Source organism: Scomber scombrus, chromosome 6, assembly GCF_963691925.1.
Source record: "Scomber scombrus chromosome 6, fScoSco1.1, whole genome shotgun sequence".
Taxonomy (NCBI): domain Eukaryota; kingdom Metazoa; phylum Chordata; class Actinopteri; order Scombriformes; family Scombridae; genus Scomber; species Scomber scombrus.
The window spans coordinates 7,691,920-7,713,158 of record NC_084975.1 but is presented as its reverse complement, the minus strand read 5'-3'; the positions used below and the strand labels follow the sequence as shown (position 1 = coordinate 7,713,158).

The 21,239-nt window shown below is 40.1% G+C and overlaps 1 protein-coding gene across 1 annotated transcript in view; it reads left to right on the top strand.

Moving 5' to 3' along the window:
- Positions 1–5,300: 5,300 nt before the first annotated feature.
- LOC133981701 (unconventional myosin-IXAb-like) overlaps positions 5,301–21,239 on the top strand; it is a 163,108-nt gene continuing 147,169 nt past the window's right edge. The window contains exon 1 of the mRNA XM_062420525.1: positions 5,301–5,440. The gene's annotated coding sequence lies outside the window, so the exon portion shown is untranslated. The remainder of the gene's footprint in view (positions 5,441–21,239) is intronic.

Below are 21,239 nucleotides of genomic sequence, written 5' to 3'. Positions count from 1 at the left end.
GCCAAGCTTTTTATATTTTCATATACACACACACACACACACGCAAACTCAGACTCTTCCTCTTTATAACATCTGTCACATGTATTTATTTCATCACTTATCCAACGTGAATTAATGAGTGCAAAGGTCAAAGTACCCAAACAATTACGCAACAAGTACTTTTGTGCCTCGTTGTATAATACAGTGGTTTACAAAGATTCATGGAGTTAAGTTTAAGCTAAAAGCCGTGAAAACACTCTTCAATAAATCTTCATTCACTACTTAAAACATAATAGACACTCTGTAGTTTTTTCCCACAGTGATCAGCAAAATCAGATTTAAGACACTTTATGAATCATCATCATTATGCATCACAAGTATACAGTTGCACAATGAGGATGATACAGCAGAAAGTACTCTGTTAATGTCATGGATACTACTTTTTTAATTTATAGGCCATTTTCACAGCATGTATTTTGACTTTTCATAGTAGGAAAAGTACAAGTCTTACTAATAACAAACATTAATGTTGGCTCCGTTCTGTTTAAATGTCCCAGTAAGCCATGACAGTGTGACAGGGAGCCAGCAGGCCCAATACGAGGATCCTGAAACAAAAGTAACTGAATGGATTTCAGACATCATTCATTTAATTATTTACACCTGTGCTTCTCCTACTGTGACATGTCAAGATGTCCTCTGAAGAAAAAGGTCTGCTGTTGGAGTCTTTAAGGTGACATTTTACGACCTGACCATGTGCACACTCAAGTAAAATGGCAGACAATAAATACATTGCAGTATAGTAATTAGGAAGAGACTTTGGACACAACCAAACAGATCATATTATAGCAGAGAGTTTCAGTTGCCAAACACAGGTGTAATTAATAACATTATTAATGACCTCTTTATGTTGCAATCATTACGTTGATATAGACGTTGTTAATGTTTTTGTTCCACCTGCATATTTTTCTGCTATTACAAGTTTCGGCTTGGGCGGGATTCTGGGCAGATGCTGGGATATAAAACCGTTATTATCAAAAACGTGCACGACCGGATCTACCATACAGGCAATAAGGGCAAGTGCCCAGGGGCCATTGAGCATGATGGTAGAAAAAAATGTGACCTTCCTTTTTTTAGGCTCCACAGAAATATAACACATAGCGTAACCCATTCTTTTGAGGTTGATAGATATAGTGGCTTTTGGAAACCTTGCGTGTCCAAAATGAAATATGGAGTTAGAACGCTTCTGATGAAATGATCAACTGGCAGACTGAGCTTCAGTTTCAGCACCCAGGGGCCCCTGGAAGCGCTAATCCAGCCTTGAACCGTCGCAAAGGAAAAAAAACAAACAAACCTCTCTTTAAGTTAACTGTTCAATTATATTTTCTTCAAACTCAACGAACCAAACTCCGATAACTTTCTCATAACTTATCATTCTCTTCTAATCACAGATTACTAGCAGCTATTTCCAGGAAACGACAGACTGTTATCTAAATATAATGACTCAAACATACAGCAAGTTTTTAGGAGGAGAATCGAAACTGATCCTGAGATGGTGAAACTCACAAATTCCCAGAAGAAATACTGAGGACGTGACTTCATTCTCCTCAGTGGCAACCACAAAGCTGTCACTGAGAAAATGATGTTGTCACATGAATACAGACTTTGGAAAAAACACATTTTGAAATAAAAACTGCTTGAAAGACCTAAAAAAAACCTGCTATGTAATGCATTTCAAAGTATATTGTTGTGTAGTTTTATGGCTATATGACATATTATGCCTGTATTTATTTATGATAAGATCTAAGATATAATGTGTTAATTAGTGAGGTTTTGAATTGCTGGTAGTTGGACTTTGTTCACCTTTTTTGCCCCCTTGTTCCCATGGTTGTATTTATGCTAAGCTAAGCTAACCAACAACTGGCTATCTTCATATTGGCCCTACAGTGATATCACATCTCTTTTGTCAACTATTTATTTACTCTATATTTATTCTACATCAGATTAATTTATAAACAAATCCAGCAGGTTTTAAAAATTATTATTTTTGTACTTATTCATATTCAGAGATGTATCCTGGTCACTACACTTTGGGTCCCGACCTCACACTGTGCACACTGTTATTAGCTGGGGGCCACACACCCACTGCCCAAAGATTGACGTTGAGAAGCGTCTTGAACACGGAGGAATAATAAAGTAATAAACACAGTCAGAGGGCAGACTCTCTGCAGATTAATACACTGCCACCCACTCCTAGTGGGTCATACGTGATGACTCATTGAACAAGTAGTTTAAAGGAAAATCCTGCATTATACCGTTAAAATTGAACATTTTGGGTCAAATACACAAAATCTTTAAAGAACTGTTTGAAATTCTGGGAAATGCTCTGATTTGCTTTCTTACCGAGAGCCAGATGAGAAGATTGATACAATTTTCACACATGAAAGAAAGCGAATTTGCTTATTTCCCAAAATGTCAAGTTAATTCTTATTTCATTTATCTTTATTCTTCATTGTATTAGTTTGCGAACAAATCCAGCTTTTTTTACACGTCCTTTTATTTTACAGTGAAAAAAAAGTCCAAATGTGACACTTGGTGAAATACCAAGAGGCCCCTTGTGTTGCCTCTGTCTCTGTTTTTCAGAATACTGTTCGTTTTTCATCCCTTCTCAGTTTTCTGGCTGACAGAATAGTCCTTTTGCCCTCCTGGCTATGCTCCCCCTATTTCAACCTTTCCAGTCTATTGTCTCCATCAGCCCACCCTCTGCCCTCAGCTACTGTCTCTGTTATTTTATGTGAAGCTCCTGTCATTTTGGACACTGATGCTGGACCTGAATGTGCACGCCGAGGGCCCCTCGACGCGGAGTTGGATTCCAACTTTCAGGGCCGAAGGGAGGATTTCCTTTTCAAAATCTCTGGCTGATAAATATGTCACCAGGCTGGAAACTGATCCTGTGAAAAACAGGTGGGATGTTTTCAAACCCCGCCACAGCAGTGTGTGCAATCCATTTCTTCCCTCACACACACTTGAAGGTAAAGAGTGTCAATCCCCTGCCAGCAGAGGTATTGTCTGTCATGGGTCTGCTGAGAGTAAAGCAGCCTCGGAGCAGCTTTTTTCTCCCCTGATATCTGCTGTGAAATGTTCTCTAATTAGATTCACCAAAGATTCCCTGTATGTGTATGTTATTTCTATTTAAGTTAAGAAGACTTGAATTTCACTGAACACCCCCATGGTGATAGCGAAACTGAAACGACACTGACCTTTAACTGACAAATCCGTTTTGACAGGAGGTGTGTTGTGTGAGGGCCGTATTGACTCACAGGGACCATTTCATCACCACATACCTCAAAGAGGAAAAAAACCTGCTACTCATTTTCATAATGACATCACAACACATTTCTGCAACAAAAATGAATCATCTCAGCTTTAAATAATCACACCCTGGATCAGATTTCTGTCGTGAATTTATTTTATCACACAAATTGAAACTTACTGGTGATTGAATGGGAAGAGCATCATAATTTATTCCAACAGAGACTCACAAACTAGTGAGTCTTAAGTCTTTTCATTTATATGTGTTGCACTATAATGTGAAGTTCTTTTTTTTTAGGGAGAAGGAACAAAAGAAACGTTTTTTTCCATATCTATGTTATAGTTGCACTGAAACTGCTTTTCTCAGCAGTATTCTGTCCAGAAGTGAGCCTTATTTACCAAAACATGCTCTCCTTGATGACATGGAAAGGTGAGAAACTTGATTTGATTTTTGAATATAAAATCCAGCTTCAAAGCAGAGAAACTTGAGAAGAATGAAGAAGCAAATCCAGCTGTGACTGTACAGTATTTTTGATGTCACAGTGGAGAAGCTGGAAAACAGGAAAAAAAAAAGTTTTATGTATAGCACCTTTAAAGAATAAGGGAATTCAACATGCTTTTTTTATAAAACATTAAAGGCATTAAGACAGTAAAAAAAAAAGTAAAGGCAGACTATAGATGCAAAGCAGGCAAGTAGCCTTCATAAACAGATATGTTTCTGTGGCATGCCAAACATTCTAATGGGACTAAAAGACAGAACAATTTCTGTTAACTAATATACAAAAGTAAATATCAATCATTACATTATATGCACATACTTACAAGTAGCAAGTATTTTTTTCAATGCAACATTTCGAATAAATCATGCACCAAATAGCAGAAAACATCAAAAGAAAGTTAATCTCATCATCACAATCATCATCATCATCATCATCATAATCATGATCATCATCATCATCATCATCATCATCATCACCATCTCATTTTTATATCATTACATGGCACAATGAACAATAATCAATCAATATAAATAATAGATTGATTGATAAGTGTTCATTGTGCCATGAATGACATACAATTTGATTAATTCTGTTTTTTTAGGTTAATTCCTACTATTTTGTGAGATATAAGGTAAAATAGAGGTATTTTTGATTTATGTGTTATTTAAAGCATCAGTTTAAAAAAAATGCAGCTATATTTCCTGTATAAAAAGGAGGATTTTATGCTGTATTGCTAATATTTTTTGGACATACACATATCAAGCACAACAAACAGAATACTATACAGAGGAGATGAAATGCTATGGTCTGTAATAAGGTCACTAAATTAAAGTAAATCTCACAAATACACTTAAAATCTTTAATATCAGCAGAATATTAGAGTGATTTTATTTGCTGGATCATGCATGCATCTTTTTGTGTGTGTGTGTGTGTGTTGTGTGTTTGTGTGTGTGTGTGTGTGTGTGTGTGTTCGTGTGTGTGTGTGTGTGTTTGTGTGTGTGTGTGTGTAAAGGGGGTGTGGGGGTAGTGTCCACAGTTTTGGCCACACCCCGCCCTCATGTCAGTCATGTGCTGAATGACACTGCCTGTTATTAAAACCTGCGCGTTAATCCCACTCAAAAAAACCGCATGAAATACAAATTGATAAACCAACCCCTTCACTTGAAAACAATTACTTGATGCTTCATAGGAGGTGTCCTGCCAGAAATCCCCACCCACCCCAATAAACACATATAGCTCCCACCCTACGGGCTACGTGGACGCGCAGAGCTAGTGCACGCGCCAACACGGCTTGCAGCGATTGTAAAGGAGAAGAAAAAGGAGAGAGAGGGCAGAGCAGAGAGGAGCGGAGCTGCAGGGAGGAGGACGACGTGACGGGAGGACTGAAAACAGAAGCTCTCAGGACTACGACAAAGAGAAGGGAAGCCAGAAAAAAACACAGGGGATCATATTTAACAGAAGATTTTTGGGAGGTTTGAGCGGGCGGGATACGTGGTGCGGGCTGTTACGCACGACAGCGTTTCCCTGCAGTAAAAAACCAGCCTGAGTTTTTTGGACAGGAGACGCACGGCTTGCCTGCTCTTCCTCGTCAGACACAGGGTTTATAGCGGGGGAGGTTTACGGAGCAGCGGGCTGAAGACACACTGGATAAGGTAAGCTCATCCCTTTCTTTTATTTCTTATTTCATTTTGTCCTCCTTTGAGTTCACACACCATACGTGGTCTGGGGAATGTCAAACCTCCCGTCTTCTGTCTCACTGTCAGCTCAACATCAGCTGAGGGCTGCTGCTGCTGTTGCCCATTCATATCCAACATCACAGCACATAACATGTATAACGCTGAAATACCCTCAAGCAGCCCTATACGCACCCAGGGGCTCCAGTCTCCCAGGCCCCCCTCCTATTCCTCCTCCTCCTCCTCTCTTCTCCTCCTCTCTTCTTCCTCACCCCTCTATCCCTGCTGCAGCCGCCTTGGATAAATGTCACGCTGTTTTCTTACATAATGCGTAAATGTGCGGTTGCAGATGTTGCCTGCCTGGTTGAATGCCGGATAACACATCTGGGCTGCAGTTTTGGGCTCGTACAGTTGTGTGTGTGTGTGTGTGTGTGTGTGTGTGTGTGTGTGTGTGTGTGTGTGTGTGTGTGTGTGTGTGTGTGTGTGTGTGTGTGTGTGTGTGTGTGTGTGTGTGTGTGTGTGTGTGTGTGTGTGTGTGTGTGTGTAGTCTATCACGGTGCAGCAGCGATAAACGTGACGCACTGGTATGAATAAATGGACGGGACACTGTGGTGTGGAGGTGATCCATCCATCCGGAGCAGCGACGGGGTTGATTGTCGCAGAGGAGGCAGGAGAGCTCTGAGCTCTGCTTGTGTCATTAACTCGCTGCTACATTGTGTGGAGAGCTGTGTCGGACAGTTGTGATGTGTTTTTTTGTCGTCATGTGTGAGGCGTTAAAGCCTTGCTTGCATCATGCTGCTGCCTGATGGGCCATGACTGAGGCTTTATACAGCTGGACACAGCTGGACACAAGGATGTTGAGCTGCTGTGCTCTCCTATAGTCCAGCTCTGCTCTGGTGTTTTATGTATTGGTATAAAAAAGGTAGTTTGATATCCTGTTGATCACAAAAACAAAAACAAAAAACAGGGCACTGACAGACTAACCAGTCACAGATGAGAATTAACCCACTATATGCCTTTTAAACATGTGATTAAGTGTGCAAATACCATTCAAGATTCAGATAAACTGCAGTCTGTGTGTGGATGAATATGTTGATCATTTCAGTTTAACCACGTCAGATTTAATAAATGCAGGATGCTGGTTTCAGCATTTTGGTTGTGAATATTTGCTTTATTGGTCTTCTATGATATATTGATTATTAATTGATATTAACCCACATTTATATGGGTTTTGGACTGTTAGGTAGACAAATCAAGCAATTTTGAAGATTGGACATTTTTGCATTTTTATAACATTTTAAGATCTAAATCAGAAGAAAAGAGTCAGATAAACTACAGTCTGTAGAGGTGGATCATTTAAATTAAACCTTGTCAGCTTAGAGTGTACAATATGTACAGTATACTGTATATGTGAAGAGGTAGAAGAAGTGAAAGCATTAGAGCATACATGACTGAGAATCTATACTAGAGCTGAAAAGATTAGTCAATTAATTGATTGGCTGCTCTGTGCATGTTAGTGCATGTGAGCATGCACGTGAGTCCTTTCATTTCCTCCCTGCAGATGTTTACAACATGGCAGCCTGCTCAGAAACATTCTTTATATTTCAGATGAACAGGACAGTGAAATATGTTTTAAAAAGCATTTGAGGTGAGAAATAAACAATGCAGTAACAGAATCTTGATCCATATTTGATCAGCTCGGCATAGTTTGACAGTTTGACCTGAGATTGATGAGCTGTGTGTCTGAGATGCTGGTGCTCTACTGTGACATCTAGTGGGGCTGAATGTTGTATATTGCACCTTTTTAAGTATTTAAGATGTAAGTATGTGTTTTACGTTTTGTTTTAAGGCATTGAATGTTAAAAATCAGCTGAGAACAGGTTGATATAGTGGCCTGGTTATAGGCACAGAACAAGTATTTGAGCATAAATGACCAGTTCAGGTGAATTGACCCAAATCTTTTATCTGATTTAGACGCCACTCAGTTAAGTGCTTAAATGCAGCAACAAACAAAGTGGGTTTGTTAGTCTGCCTTCAGCCGGAGCTCAAATGAGGTTCTCTCAGGCCAATTGACGTGTTAAAACAGGTCTGCATGGCCGTAGACCACACTAGAGTCCCTAAGGTCTGAGTCCACCAGACCAAATGAGAGAAGTCTTCATGGGGGGGATCCGCCCTCCTCCTCCTTCTCTTCCTCCTTCAGCTCTGTGGAGGTGCTTGGGTTGAGCAACAGCTTTGAGGGGCCGCGGCTGCATGTGACGAGCCTCTGACAGCCTTTGGCACGTTTCATGAAATACCACAGTGGGATAAAGGATCAGGATCAGGATAAAGTCATTACAGGTACATCATTTTAGAAAATCCTGGGAATCATCAGACGAGTGTTTCTCAGCTTTCTGTGGGTGATGTGCAGCAGGAGCTCAGTCGACTGCTGCTTAAGTTGGAGAATTCCCTCATTGCGTTGTCAACTTTGCTGACATTAACATTTCATTCAGGTTCTTATGTAAGTGGCATAAGCCCGTGAGAGCGGGACTGAAAACATTGCTTTGACAGCTCCAGCTGCCCAGCGAATGCACCCGTGAACGCAGCGGAGCAGCTCAGAGATGCCTCGTTTTTTTAAAGTGTGACAGATGAAGACGTCATAGCAGAATAACATTGTGTTTTTTTTCTGCCCAGTCACAGCCAATTTAAACATCACAACAACAATCACATACTTGGTTAAGGGTGCTGAAACGGGAATAATGTACATTTGAATAATTCATGAATGAAAACCTTTAATCCCCCTTTCTTTTTAGAGCTGGTTGGAGACACTGCAGTTGAGTAGCTTATAGAGGAGGCAGTTTCTTTAGCTTTAATGCCCCTATCTCTTCTGTTGTTAACCACTGGACCAAACAGTTTGTGACAAGTCTCCTGTCAGCTTCTCATTCACAATTTATGTGAACCCAGCAAGCCAACGCTACCTCATATCTAAAAATAAGAGAAACCACTCAGTTCATGTCCCAGACGGATGGAGACTCCACTAAAATATAAAGGGAGACATTTAAAGACTTAAGAGGGTGTGCAGATGATTTATGTGTGATCATATGTGATGAAGTGATATCAACAGAACAGATATTTGTGTTGTATTACTCAGCAGATCAGAGTTTGCTTCTCTTATGTCACTTTCACACCTGCAGTTTTGTTTATTCGGACCAAAATGATGCTTTGCAGGCTTTTAGGGTTTTTAATCCTGCATTTTATAGTGCGGTTGAGTTGGAGTCTGGTTTGTTTCTATCCACGGTATGTTTGTTTCGAGCAGATCCGAACACAGCAATCATACTATGATGCGAAAACAACCACACAGAGACCTTTTTATAGGAAGTCATCCTGGTCTGGTCACAAACGAATTCTGGAGCGGTTCATTTGTGGTGATTTGACTTCCATCTGACCGACTACAACTTTGAGCTAAACAGCTCCCATAGCAAGGTGCGATTTGCATACTGGCACGCCGATGATCAAAATCAACAGTCGCTAGCAGCTAGTCTGACAGTTAGTTGAGTTTCAAACTGGTCTGACAACACCTTCCTCAGGATCAGCTTATCTTCTTGTTCTCGCCTCGGACACACCTAACCACTGAGCAGAGTGAACCAAACCAAGAGAAAACACAACCAGTTTGCTAATTCGGACCAGAACTAATGAGCTGAAAACACCCTTTATGAAAAACTGGCAGTAACAAATTGTAAAAGAGGCTTTTGTACAGTAATTTTATGGAGGAGTAGTTAGGGAGTGTAAGTTTCAAACAATTTCTAACAAGAAACTGTCTTCACGTGTGCTTTCCAAATATATGGGCCTATAAAATGACATAACTACTCATAAAATCTTGTTTTTCTTGAAGCACACCAGAGTAGAGTTCATTTTATAGCAGCAATGATCCTCCTTTTCAGAGGGTGTAGGTCCGGTTGTTTAGTCAGCACCAGAATTTGATTGACAGCTTTCACACTTGAACAAATGCTTTTAATTTGATCTAATTAAGACATGTTTGATATGAAAGCACTTTTAGTTCAAACAGCAGCAAATGTTCACTCACAGAATGAGATGATCACGCCTTGGACAGAAAGATTGTAACATGATGACACTGACTTACACTTAAAGATTACTGTTTTCTCTCTAAAGATGTTTCTTCAGTCACACTGTGCAGTAACAGTCGATACGGTGTCACTCCTCTTTATTTCTTTGAGGAGAAAAACAACTGGCCTGCATGATCTCACAGCTGACTTTTTTTTTTTCATTAACTAACATCCAATCAGCTCTGTTGACGATGTCGGTATTGGATCATGGGAGATAAGCTCATCAGCAGATTTAAGGAGGGGGCTGAAGAGCTCATCCACCGTCAATCCACAAGCCCACTGACCTGCATTCTCTGTTTTGTCGCCACTTGAACTGATGGCGATTTTGTTGTAGGAAGCCGGTTGCTGCCGGATCCCAGTGTCGATGCTTGAGCGGTCAAATCAAGCGCTCAAGGCTTCCTGTAAGACAATACCAGGAGGGGGGAGGTAAATGCTTCACATACTGTGTCAGTGCTGCTATATGCATCTCTAGCCAGGTGTATTTATAGAGCCATACACAATGGTGTTAGTGGTGTGTGGGGCATCTTAAATAGCGTCTGTCATTGTCCTGACACAGACCAGAGAACCGGAGGAGATACTACGGTGAAGTAGTCGGGTTTCTATTGTTGTCCTTGGTGTTTGTTAGAGAAAACCTGCACAACATTAAAGTTGCCTGAATCCCTTTAATGGTTTAATGGATTCAGTCATATTTCCTGAGACATTATTCTGTTTTCTTAACATTTAGTGAAGATTGGATGAGAAATGAAACAACATGCATCTCTCTCCCACTTTTTTTTAAACAACGTTTGACAGTTTTATTTCATCTTTTAAATGAATTTAAAGAAAGCTTTATACTCTGTTATATAACTAATCAGCGATATTTAATGCAAACTAGGAGTATTACAATTCACTCTTCTTTTGTACCCATTTTCCTTCAGCACTGTATCATTGTTAGGGATCTATTTCCCAGAATACCTTTCAACAACTCCCAGAGGCCGAGCACTTTGTGATCTTGTTGCACTGAATTGTGGGTTTTATGTGTCATTGGGGTGAGCTGCAATGATTGTGGAGGGAGAATTTTTCCAGCTGAGAAAAAATAAAAAGACCTTTTTAATATAGTGAAAATAAAGAAAAACAGTCACATGGGATTAATCAGTTATCATGTAGTTAATTTTCTGTCAGTCTTTTCAGTTCAGCTTCAGCCACAGCTCGTCATATTATTGTAGGTTGTCTAGGATTTGACACACACACGCACACACACACACGCACACACACACACACACACACACACACACACACACACACACACACACACACACACACTGTAATAAGATCGGGCATTTTTAACATCTGAAAAGGATCCTGCATACTTCTTGAATATTGACATTGTCAACTGGACTGTTCAGTGCAACTGCAACTCCTGACACACTTCTGCTGTTTATGCTGCCAGCTGAGGTCATGGATGTATAAGAAGAACTGGATACAGTGCTCGGAGGCCTGGCTCTGTTCACTCCTATGAAAATAGCTCAGTGGCACGTGAAACCACTTCCTCATCGTTGGGCCCATTGAGCCTTTGCACCAAAGACATCCACCGGTGAGCCAGCTAACTTCAGGTTAAACCCTCCTCTAACTTAAATGGGGATAAAATAATTCAATCGTTTGGCTCCTCTAGACTTTCCAAATGTTATTGGACTGAATGGACTAAGTTAGTGAAGCGAGTCATTTCGGGGTGTGATGCTAAAAAAAAAAAGTATCCTTTGTTTTACAGCTGCTCCTTTTCGCATGATTGTGTGCAGAAAAAATGCTTTTTTGGCCCAAGGCTGAGCCAGAAGTTGTAATTTCACAGTTTGGCCACTATGTTAAACTGGCTTGAAAACGCAGCTCCCTTTGGGGCTTGATTAAGGCGGCCTGGTGACCTCCTGACCTCTGTGATACTCATGTGACATGAAGACTGAAAGAGATTTGTCACAGTGTTGATGCTCTAATAAACAGGATTTAAGTGTTTTAAGCGAAGTCCGTCTTTTTAACCACAGTTTGAAGTGAACAACCTCGCTTAGAAACATAAGCTCCTTTTTTTTTTTTTTTTAAGCCTTCATCCACAGTTGAGGTTAATTGACGAAAACATTTCCCTTGTTATGTTTTACATATTCTTTAGAGGATAATAAAACTCAGAAACTGAAAAGCACAGCCTGCAAGAAAACCTGCCTTACTCTTGTGCAGCTGTCTGATAATATTAAAATCACTATCACTTTTTCCACAGACTCCTTTTAAAGGCGTTTCTGCAGCACAATATGTGTCACTGGCGTAGATTGTTAGCATGATAGCAGCCGTCTTTTTAATTCCAACATGGCTTGATTCTTAACAGGGCGCAGCTGTTTGTTAGTCTTTCAGCTGTTCAAAGCCGGGCCTTCGGTGAATATCTGCATCCATTATCACTCCTCACATCTTTGTATTATTCATTTAACTTCGTACTATTGCTGTCGCCGCTTTAGGCATACACACCTGTTAAAGAATCTCCTCATTATGCAAATAAACTCGGTGTCTTTTGTGTTATTGCCGAAGTTATTTTGACACAGAGTATTGGCGCACTTGTCCGGATTGTATTTCTTGCAACAGGCAGCAGCTGGTGAGGGCATGGATCAGTCCCCTGGCACCACGCAGGGCAAAGAGCAGCCAGCAGCATCGCCTCGCTCCCCTCCGTCCTGCTTGGCTGGTTACAGATGGAGAGGCAGTGACTGAGAGTCAGAGAGGGATGCTTAAGAGATGCAGTAAAGGCATTTAAACATGTCGAGGGATTAAACCAGCAAACCGTAGCATCTAGCTTTCACATGTAGCTAGTCACTAACTACCGGGTGTTGCTGCTGGCAGGTACAGTGGGTATATTCATTTTTTGCTAAAACTGAAAGAAGCTATAATGCTTTGTATTGTGGGACTGAGGGGAACTGCATAGTCAGGTATCTGTCGGTCTGTAGCTGTGGATGACCCCTTTCATACACAGTTCACCTTGTTACTTGATCCATTGTTGATATAAAAATATAGCTTCAGTGTCTCTTCTGTCCTAGTACACTCTATTTGGGACTAGGGCAATATCACTGAAAAGAGGTTAGGACAAGAAACACAAGCTGTTAGATGTTTGGATTGATTATCAAAGATCTAATTCACTCCGTTTAGACAATTACAGAGAACAAGCGTGTACAAAGTGTTGTAATAATATCTCATTGTACAGGAAAACTGCACATGTGCAACTATAGTAAGTCATTTGGAACCAGGAAGTTTGACAATGAGCAGTTTGGGAAATGATTTTAGCATTAAATGTGGATAAGTGGTTTGTTTACAGCCTGACAACTAAGATTTCTTGGGAAGTCTAAATTTGCCTCATTCACAGAAATCAGCAATTAATCTGGCGGTGTATCGACTGAAAGGAATGGTTGCCAAAATGGCAAAAACAAAACGTGTGAAAATGGAATTTCCCTCCAAGTCTTGCTACTTTATCTCTTTCTTCTTGTCCATTTCTGGGTGGTTTAGTCTTCAGAGAGCCCATCCACATGACCCCCGGCCCAAGCGTTAAGCCAGCAGTCATCTGCCCTGCTGACGTGTCTTTGATCAGTTCTCCAAATCCCCGAAAGCCATAGCTGACCCTGTGCTCAGAGGTGGCGAGTAAAGGGGAATTTCCCTGCAGTCATCAATACAAATATCACATTAATCATTTTGTTTACCAATTCAGGACGTTATATATGAGTGGAGCAGCTGAGCGGAGCCAGGAGCCAAACCACGACTGACGCGGCTGAACGTCAGTCTGAGGAACCCGCAGAAAACAATAACAGGAGGTTTAGAGGATGTGATGCTCACATGTACTCCGAAAACTCAAATTCCTATTTTGTCCATTTGTTCAGATTTTTTATTGGCAAGAAATTTGAGTGCAAGAAATTTGAGTGCAAGAAATTTGAGTGCAAGAAATTTGAGTGCAAGAAATTTGAGTGCAAGAAATTTGAGGGAAAACCGTTCTAGACTAAAAGCTTTCTTGTGCCTCTGTTCGGTGAATTCAGGTGGTTGGTATTAGCTCTCTGTCTGCGGCTGATGCTGACGTTTGCATTGTTTGTCTCACTGTGTTAAAAGCAGATTGATGGAGCTGTTGCTCAGATTGACATATCTAGTGCAGTCAGCCACTCTCCCCTAAAGCCTGCCAGAGTCTGCCTGTGAAAATGCCTCCGAGGGTAAATCAGTAGTAAGAAAAACTCTCGCCCCTCTGCAATTAGCACTGTGTCATTTTGGGGTTCGGAGACAGCCGATAATGTCACATCTGACTTGTGTCTGTGGCTCAGTTCTTAAACATTTTTGACAGGGTGCCTGTGGACTTGGGAAGCTGCGTTATCCAGCGTTCATGTCACTTTCCCGAGAACTGAATTATTGTCTTTAATAAGTGCTTGTCCCATATTTGCACTGTCTGGATGAGGTTGAACCGGCCCGCGCTGTCAGTTAGGCTCTTGAGCAGCGTCTGGTTTCAGTCACCGTGGACTGGCTGCGGGTTGGGAGTCAGAGCCAAATGACGCCCTGCTGAAGAGCGCTGGCAGATGACACACACGCGAGAGGAATTTGAATACATGCACAACAAGGCAGAAAGACAAGACAAGCGTGTGACCTACTGTCTGCCACTGCTTTGTTGCAATATGCTGCTGGCAGTGTGCGTGTATGTGCGTGTATGTGTGTGTGTGTGTGTGTGTGTGTGTGTGTGTGTGTGTGTGTGTGTGTGTGTGTGTGTGTGTGTGTGTGTGTGTGTGTGTGTGTGTGTGTGTGTGTGTGTGTGTGTGTGTGTGTGTGTGTGTGTGTGTGTGTGTGTGTGTGTGTGTGTGTGTGTGTGTGTGTGTGTGTGTGTGTCAGAGAGAGTAGCCAGAGCTAGAACAAAGCACTCTGCGACCAGAGGACTTGGGTGTGGCACTCTCAGTTTGATGGAGCCCCAATGAAGTCTGCTCGCTCTCTTTTTTTCTTACCACACTTGTTCATTTGTTGTGTTCGCTATCAAACCTCAATACTTTCTGACCAAAATATGTTTGAATTGTTGCAGGAAGTATTTCAACTGTCAAGTATTGAAGTGTTGGGTGGATTGATCAAATTTTCCTTGAATTCAGTCATTTTTAGATATTTTTGTACTAAATTATTTTAGCAAGTTCATTTGGGAAGTTAAATGAACAAAAAAAGCTTAATATCTGAGTTAGTTATTGAAAGAAAATATGATTTTAGTATTGGTGCAAGTATTTTGATAATTGATTCATTGTTTTGAGTCACTTTTTGTCTTGTTGCAGTGTATAAAATGTGAATATTATGTGGTTTCTTTAGTTCTCTATGATAGTAAACAGTATTTGTGGGTTGTGGATTGTTGGTCAAGACATTTTAAGTTGAATATTGGGCTTTAGGAAGCAGTGATCGACATATTTCACCACGATTTAAACATTTTAGAGACCATCAATAATCATATAATCAACAGATTCATCGATAATGAAAATAATCTGTAGTTGCAGCTTCAATTAAAACATTGCAAACGATACTTGGCCTCAATCGTTTGCATTTCTGTTTTCCTGCACGTCTCTCCCTCTTTTCATCTCTTTCCTTGTGTCTCTCTCTTTTTCTCTCCGTCCTAAAAGCTTAGTCATTCTGCCAAGGTTGTCTGAAAGTTGCTCTGTCCTGCAGTCTGTCCCACTTTGACGCGCAACTCTAAACTGGGACGACACAATACGAATATAGCCGGTAGGAACCTGCTGCTTCAGTGGCTCAAAGTCACAAAGCATTTTTGGACGTTGCAGATATTTTCTCCTCTGACTCACTTTCTTATGAACGTCTCTTGTCACATGTCCTGTAGGAGATGAGGATGTAAAAAGGTTACAGTTTAGGATGAGAAGAGAGTGGCAGCTAATTTGCCTGAAATGTAAATAACTCACTCTCACCTTATCTCAATGAAATGTTGCATGTTCGGTTTAAACTGGCACATAAAACAGTCAGCACGCTTCTCTATTCTTCATCAGGATCCTCAATAGATGATGATGTGCGAATTAAAAACAATAGCTAGTAAAGAAGTTATTAATCAGTCAATCAGCCGAAAATCGCCAGTCAGTCTGATAATCAATTATTGTTTAAACACTTATCAAACAAAAAACTGTATAACCTTTGCTTTGTCCAGCCTCTCAAATGTTAAAATGTTCCCTTTTCAGATGTTTTATATCACTGAAAGCTGAATTATTTTGGATTTGGGAGAGGTGATCGGTCAGCTATCTGATATTTATTGGACTAAATTAAGCATTTTATTTAAAAATGATCAACAGATTGATATTTGCAGTAGCTTAACAGCAGTTAGCATTATCTTTTTCAGGATCTCGTAACTGAACTCCCTCCATTAGAATAAAGATGTAAAACAGCCGTGCTTCAACTCCATCTGTGTTTTTCTGCATCCTTCTTCCTGTTTTCAGCATCATTATGCTAATAAAGCAATCACAAGGTGATGTATCTGGATGTGCAGGGGTTAAATGATCATCCTCTCTCCTTTCTCTACTACAGTTCATCCATTCATCCATTCATCCATTCATCCACTCTCATGGTCTTGTATATGCCACTTCATCCTTCCCTAACAGGCAGCAGTTGCTAGGAGCTCAGTCTCTCTTTCTGATAAAAGCAGCAAACAATAAGGGTCTCTGCTGATGAGCTCCTCAAAGGTGTTTTTACTTTATTAGAAGCAGCATCAGGTAAGGCTGATTCTTCTTGTTATTAATGTTACCCGCAGGTTAGATCAGACTCTGTAAGACCTAAAGAACAAAGGCGTAGTTTTAGTCGGTTCAAGTGTTTGCTGCTTTACAGTTTTCTTTATATTCTACATTCACATTGTTAACGTCTCCAGGTTTGGTCATTGTGGGCTTAGGGAAATTGTTAAATGGCAGTTTTAACTCATTAGTTTAACATTAATTAGAGCTGCAACGATTAATCGCTCAATGAATCAGGAATTTTGGTATTCGCATATCAGTTTATACCTTTTTTTTAAGCAAAAATACCAAATATGTGTTGGTTGCAGCATCTCAAATGTGAATATTTGAAGCTTGTCTTTGTCATACATGACAATAAATTGAATATCTTTGGATTTTTGGACTGTTAATCAGACAAAACAAGACAACACATGAGCTCTTAGGATTTATGACACATTTTCCCTGATTTTCTTATATTTTGTAGACCAGATTAATCAAATAATCTAGAAATAATCAGATTAATCAGTCATGAAAACAGTCTTTAGCCTTAGTAGAATCAAATGGGAACAAAATCTTTTTTATTTTTCCAATTACCTCAATGTTACACTTCCAACACACAATTTTTCACATAATATAAGCTACAATATAATACACATGCCATGACTGAAATGAAGCTGAGAGAAGTAAAACCTAATATTTCATGCCTGCTTCAAGGAACTAATAAAATAACAAAGAGGCAACAAAGAGGTGCGAGATATGTAAACAAACACAACATGGCTCAAGGTAAACAGGCGACTAAGAGCTTAAAGGGACAGAGCAGGATGTACAGTGCACATGTAAATGATGAATAAGAAGCTACAGTCATTAGTTTTCGCGGGGGATGTACAGTATGTATCCATTAGGGAGTCACAGTCATCTTCGCAGCCGTGTTGTTAATGAATCGCTCTGTTCCCTCGAAGCCAGCAGAAGCTCTTTGGAATAATAAGCAGAGCTGAGCAGCAGCACGACTGTCTCATCTGGAACAATGATGAAAGCCGCTCATGTAAAACCGGCTGCGGTCGGAGCTCCCTAATTGGCTGCTGACAACGAAGGGAGGTGGGCGATTGGCTCGTTGTTTCCGAGTAGCCGCGATGTGGTTGGCTGTTGTCATGGTGCTGAAAAGTCTTAGCAGAGAGAGAGCGAGTGTGTGTGTCTGTCTGTGTGCGTGTTTGTGTGTGTGTGTGTATAAACAGTGCTGAGAGCGGATGGGTGACAGTGAGATGACAGTTTATTTGTCTGTGTGTTTGTGTGTGTGTGTGTGTGCATGTGTGTTTGTGCTAAAAAGCATAGGTCAAGGTGAGCACAGTGGGGTTTAATTTAGTCAGAGCAGGGTGTGAAAGCCAGCCCGCTGTGGCTACATGGGTGTGAATGAAGGGTCTTTGAGTCCTCACACACTCTCCCAACACTCACACACTCACAAACCCACACATACAAATATCTCGTGTCCACATTCATGTCTTCTCAGAAATATAACGTTGTCTTCCTGCCTGTGGTAATATTTCTCTACAAATTAAATATTGCTATTGTTTGCCTACTGTGCAACCAAGGCAGTAATGGCGTGCAACATATAAAGAGATAAGTTTAAAATATTACCTGTACAGTTTAATGCAACTCAGTGCAGTAAATGCTGCATTTGTGAAGCTTATAATATGCAAATCTTTGCTCACACTTACTTACAATGTCAGTCTGTCTATTAATCTACTTCCATCTCAATAACTAGTGGATGGATTTCCATGAAATTTTGTGCAGACAGTCGTGGTCCCCAGAAGATGAACCCCAATGACTTTTTCTAGTGCCACGATGAGAGGGAAATATCTTAACAACTATTGGACGGATTGCCATGAAATTTGCCACAGATATTCAGGGTCCTTACGGGATACAATTGAATGACTTTGATGAGTTACTGACTTTTCATTTAGTGCTATCATCAGGTCAAAATTACAATTTGTTCAATTCTTTGGTTTGTGATGAAATACCTGCAAAACTAATTACCTTTCCATCAGCCTCAACCATGCTTTGTGATTATTGCTAATTGGTCAATGTTAGCACACTTATAGGCTAAAGAAGATGGAGAACCTGGTAAATATCACCCACAAAATACCAAAATCTTAGCATTTGGATGTAAAGTGACGTCATACTCTGAGCTAAATGCTACAGTTTAGCCTCACAGAGCTGCTACCTTTCGTTTCTTGTGTTGTTGCTTGTTGCCCCAGACTGTTATATTTATATAAGGAGAAAAAAACCCGTAATGAACATATAACAGTTTTGAAAAATGACCGTATACATGAGTCAACACCTCTCTCACAGTGTCAACAGAAAGGGGGGATATTTATCATAGGGTTAGGGTTGCATTAATGTAGGTAGGTGATTAAGTTCATGAGCAGTTAATTGCTGTATTACTTATTTGATAAATTCATAAATCATTTAGTCTATAAAATGTCCTGGTTTAAAATGTCTTTAAATTTTGTTCATGAGATCCAAAGATATTCAATTCAACAGTGATTTAAAGCAGATAAAAGCCATAAATCATATCAATTAAGAGCCTGAAAATGGAAAATATTTGTGTATTTTCATAATAAATGTCTGACAGTTAATCAATGATAAAAAAAATTGTTGATGATTAAGTGTCTGTCGTTTGACTATTGATTGTTTCGGTGGTAATTGTAGGGTTTGTTTATATACCGTGATGCCGCCACCCACTGACAGTCACTGGAGATTGATTTGCCATAGCAACGTGTGTGTGTGTGTGTGTGTGTGTGTCTGTGTGTGTGTTACTTTTTAAACAAAGCTTGGTGTGTAAGAGGACTCTTCTTCTTTTTTTTTATAGTGAAACCAACAAAGCATCTTATCTTTGCCAAAGGAGATATTACTTCCTGTGTGAAGATGAGGTTTCCCAACTTTTACTCTTTAGAGAAAAGGTGTTATGAGTCATTGATGGTTTTCACAATTCAGCCCAAACACACTGGTGATTTAAGATAAGGGAGATCATTTGCACATTTCTGTCTGTTTTGTTTTTATTATCCCATTTAAATTGTTTTATTATTGTCTTAGTTGCTTCATGTTAATTGCTGTGGGGATTTCTTTGCACCAAATTTGGGACAAATAGCAACAGACATCTGCTTATATGGAAATCTAAAGCATCATGTCTTCAGATTCTATATTCATTACACTTGTCTACAGGCTTTGAATCAAAGCTCCAGAGAGACGAGTGTTTCGTTATTGTGGGAAATTTAAATCTCCCACTTCTTCAGTCCATCTCCGCCTGACTGACAGTTGATTAGGTGGTCGAGACAGAGGAGGGAGGCAGAGCAGCTGCCGCCAGAGAGAAAACAATCAGCGAGTCACACACTGGGCTCTTAAGTGGATTTGGTGGCTGGAAGATGGAGAGAGGGAGTGAGTGAGGGAGGGAGGGGGAGGGGAGACTGCGTCTGCACTACATGTCTAGATCGCCTTGTGGACTGTGTGTGTTTGTGTGAGATTGTGTGTGATTGGGTGTGCCTCTTGTTTTCAGGACGCGTGTGTGTGTTGCCAGTTCTTTGCAGTGATTTGGTTTTGCCAGCAAAATGGTGTGTGTGTGTGTGTGTGATGAAATTTTAATGATCCATGTGGGGAAAATGGGTCATTTCACCAGCGACTTTGATAAAATTCAGTAAAGGCACTGACAATTTTAATTAACAAATTGTACATTTAAATATAGAAAAGGGATGAGGTATGAAGAAATATCTTAACAGATCATTTCCTACACTGTCCATGTAAGTCACTTCATTACTTACTACTACTACTACTACAATGATGTTATTAAAACAAACTAAACAGTTGATTAAAAAAATGGAAAGCACAAGATGAACGTCCCACTCAGGCAAATTAAAGAGTCCTAGCAACTAAGAAGGAAATGCAAAACAAAATGAGGAGTGTATCAGTGTCATTTATACAGTATGTTACATGATTCAAGAGATTGCAACTAATAAAGACATTGGAGCGTATAGAAAATGTGAATTTGTGAAAATGTGAAGCATATTTTGAGTATTATTGTATGTATTGTATGTCATACTCTTTATTTAGCTTAATCTGACCCTTACTGCAGTGTTAACATAGACATAGGAGCATTTCAAAGCCAAATTTGTGTGCATAGTTGCAGTGTAAGAAGACCTATGGTTCAGGATATTCCTTAGTTGTGGAGTCAAGTTCAGGAACATCTTCAATACAGCAGTGAAAACAGATCAAATGAAAGGAAAGGTTTATATTGGCAAATTATGGCAGTTAGGACAGACTGAAGATGATTTCAGGTGCAGCAAATGGTTCAGCGTGTTTTATTTCTTTTTTTTTTCCTGGGACAAAATGTTTTCTACTAATACGACCTGTTCAGGGCTGTAATATAAAGCAGGAAACATGAATTTAAAAAAAATTGGACTTCTTGGCTGTGTCTGTCACCTGCATGTCTCTGTTGTTGTTCTGAACTTTCATCACTTTCTCATCAGTAGTTGCAGCAGCAGTGCATGACGTTGTTCTGTGGCTTTATTTATCTTTGTTTTTAAGCACGCGTGTGTGTGTGTTAAAGCTGGTGAGAGTTTGTGGTCATTATTTAAAGGAAGTGAACAGTGCTCTCTCTCTCTCTTTCTGTCACTCAACTCTCACTAGTTACAGTAAGTAAATCCACTCAGGTACTGTTAACAGGCTACTAGAAATTCATCATAAGTCAATATTTAAGTTGGGTGCTGCCAAATATTAATATCATGCTTAAACAGAATGAATGAGAACCTGAAAAACAACATCCTAATATACTTGTCTTGCATTTCTGATCAAATAAACTCCCAGTAGATTTTCTCCTTCACTGTCCTGCCTTCATACTGTCTGTATCTGGCTCTTAACCCAGTATGTTCCACACAAGCAGAGCGTGCCAGTTCACCATGAGGGCCCTCGTGGTGAAGCAGACTT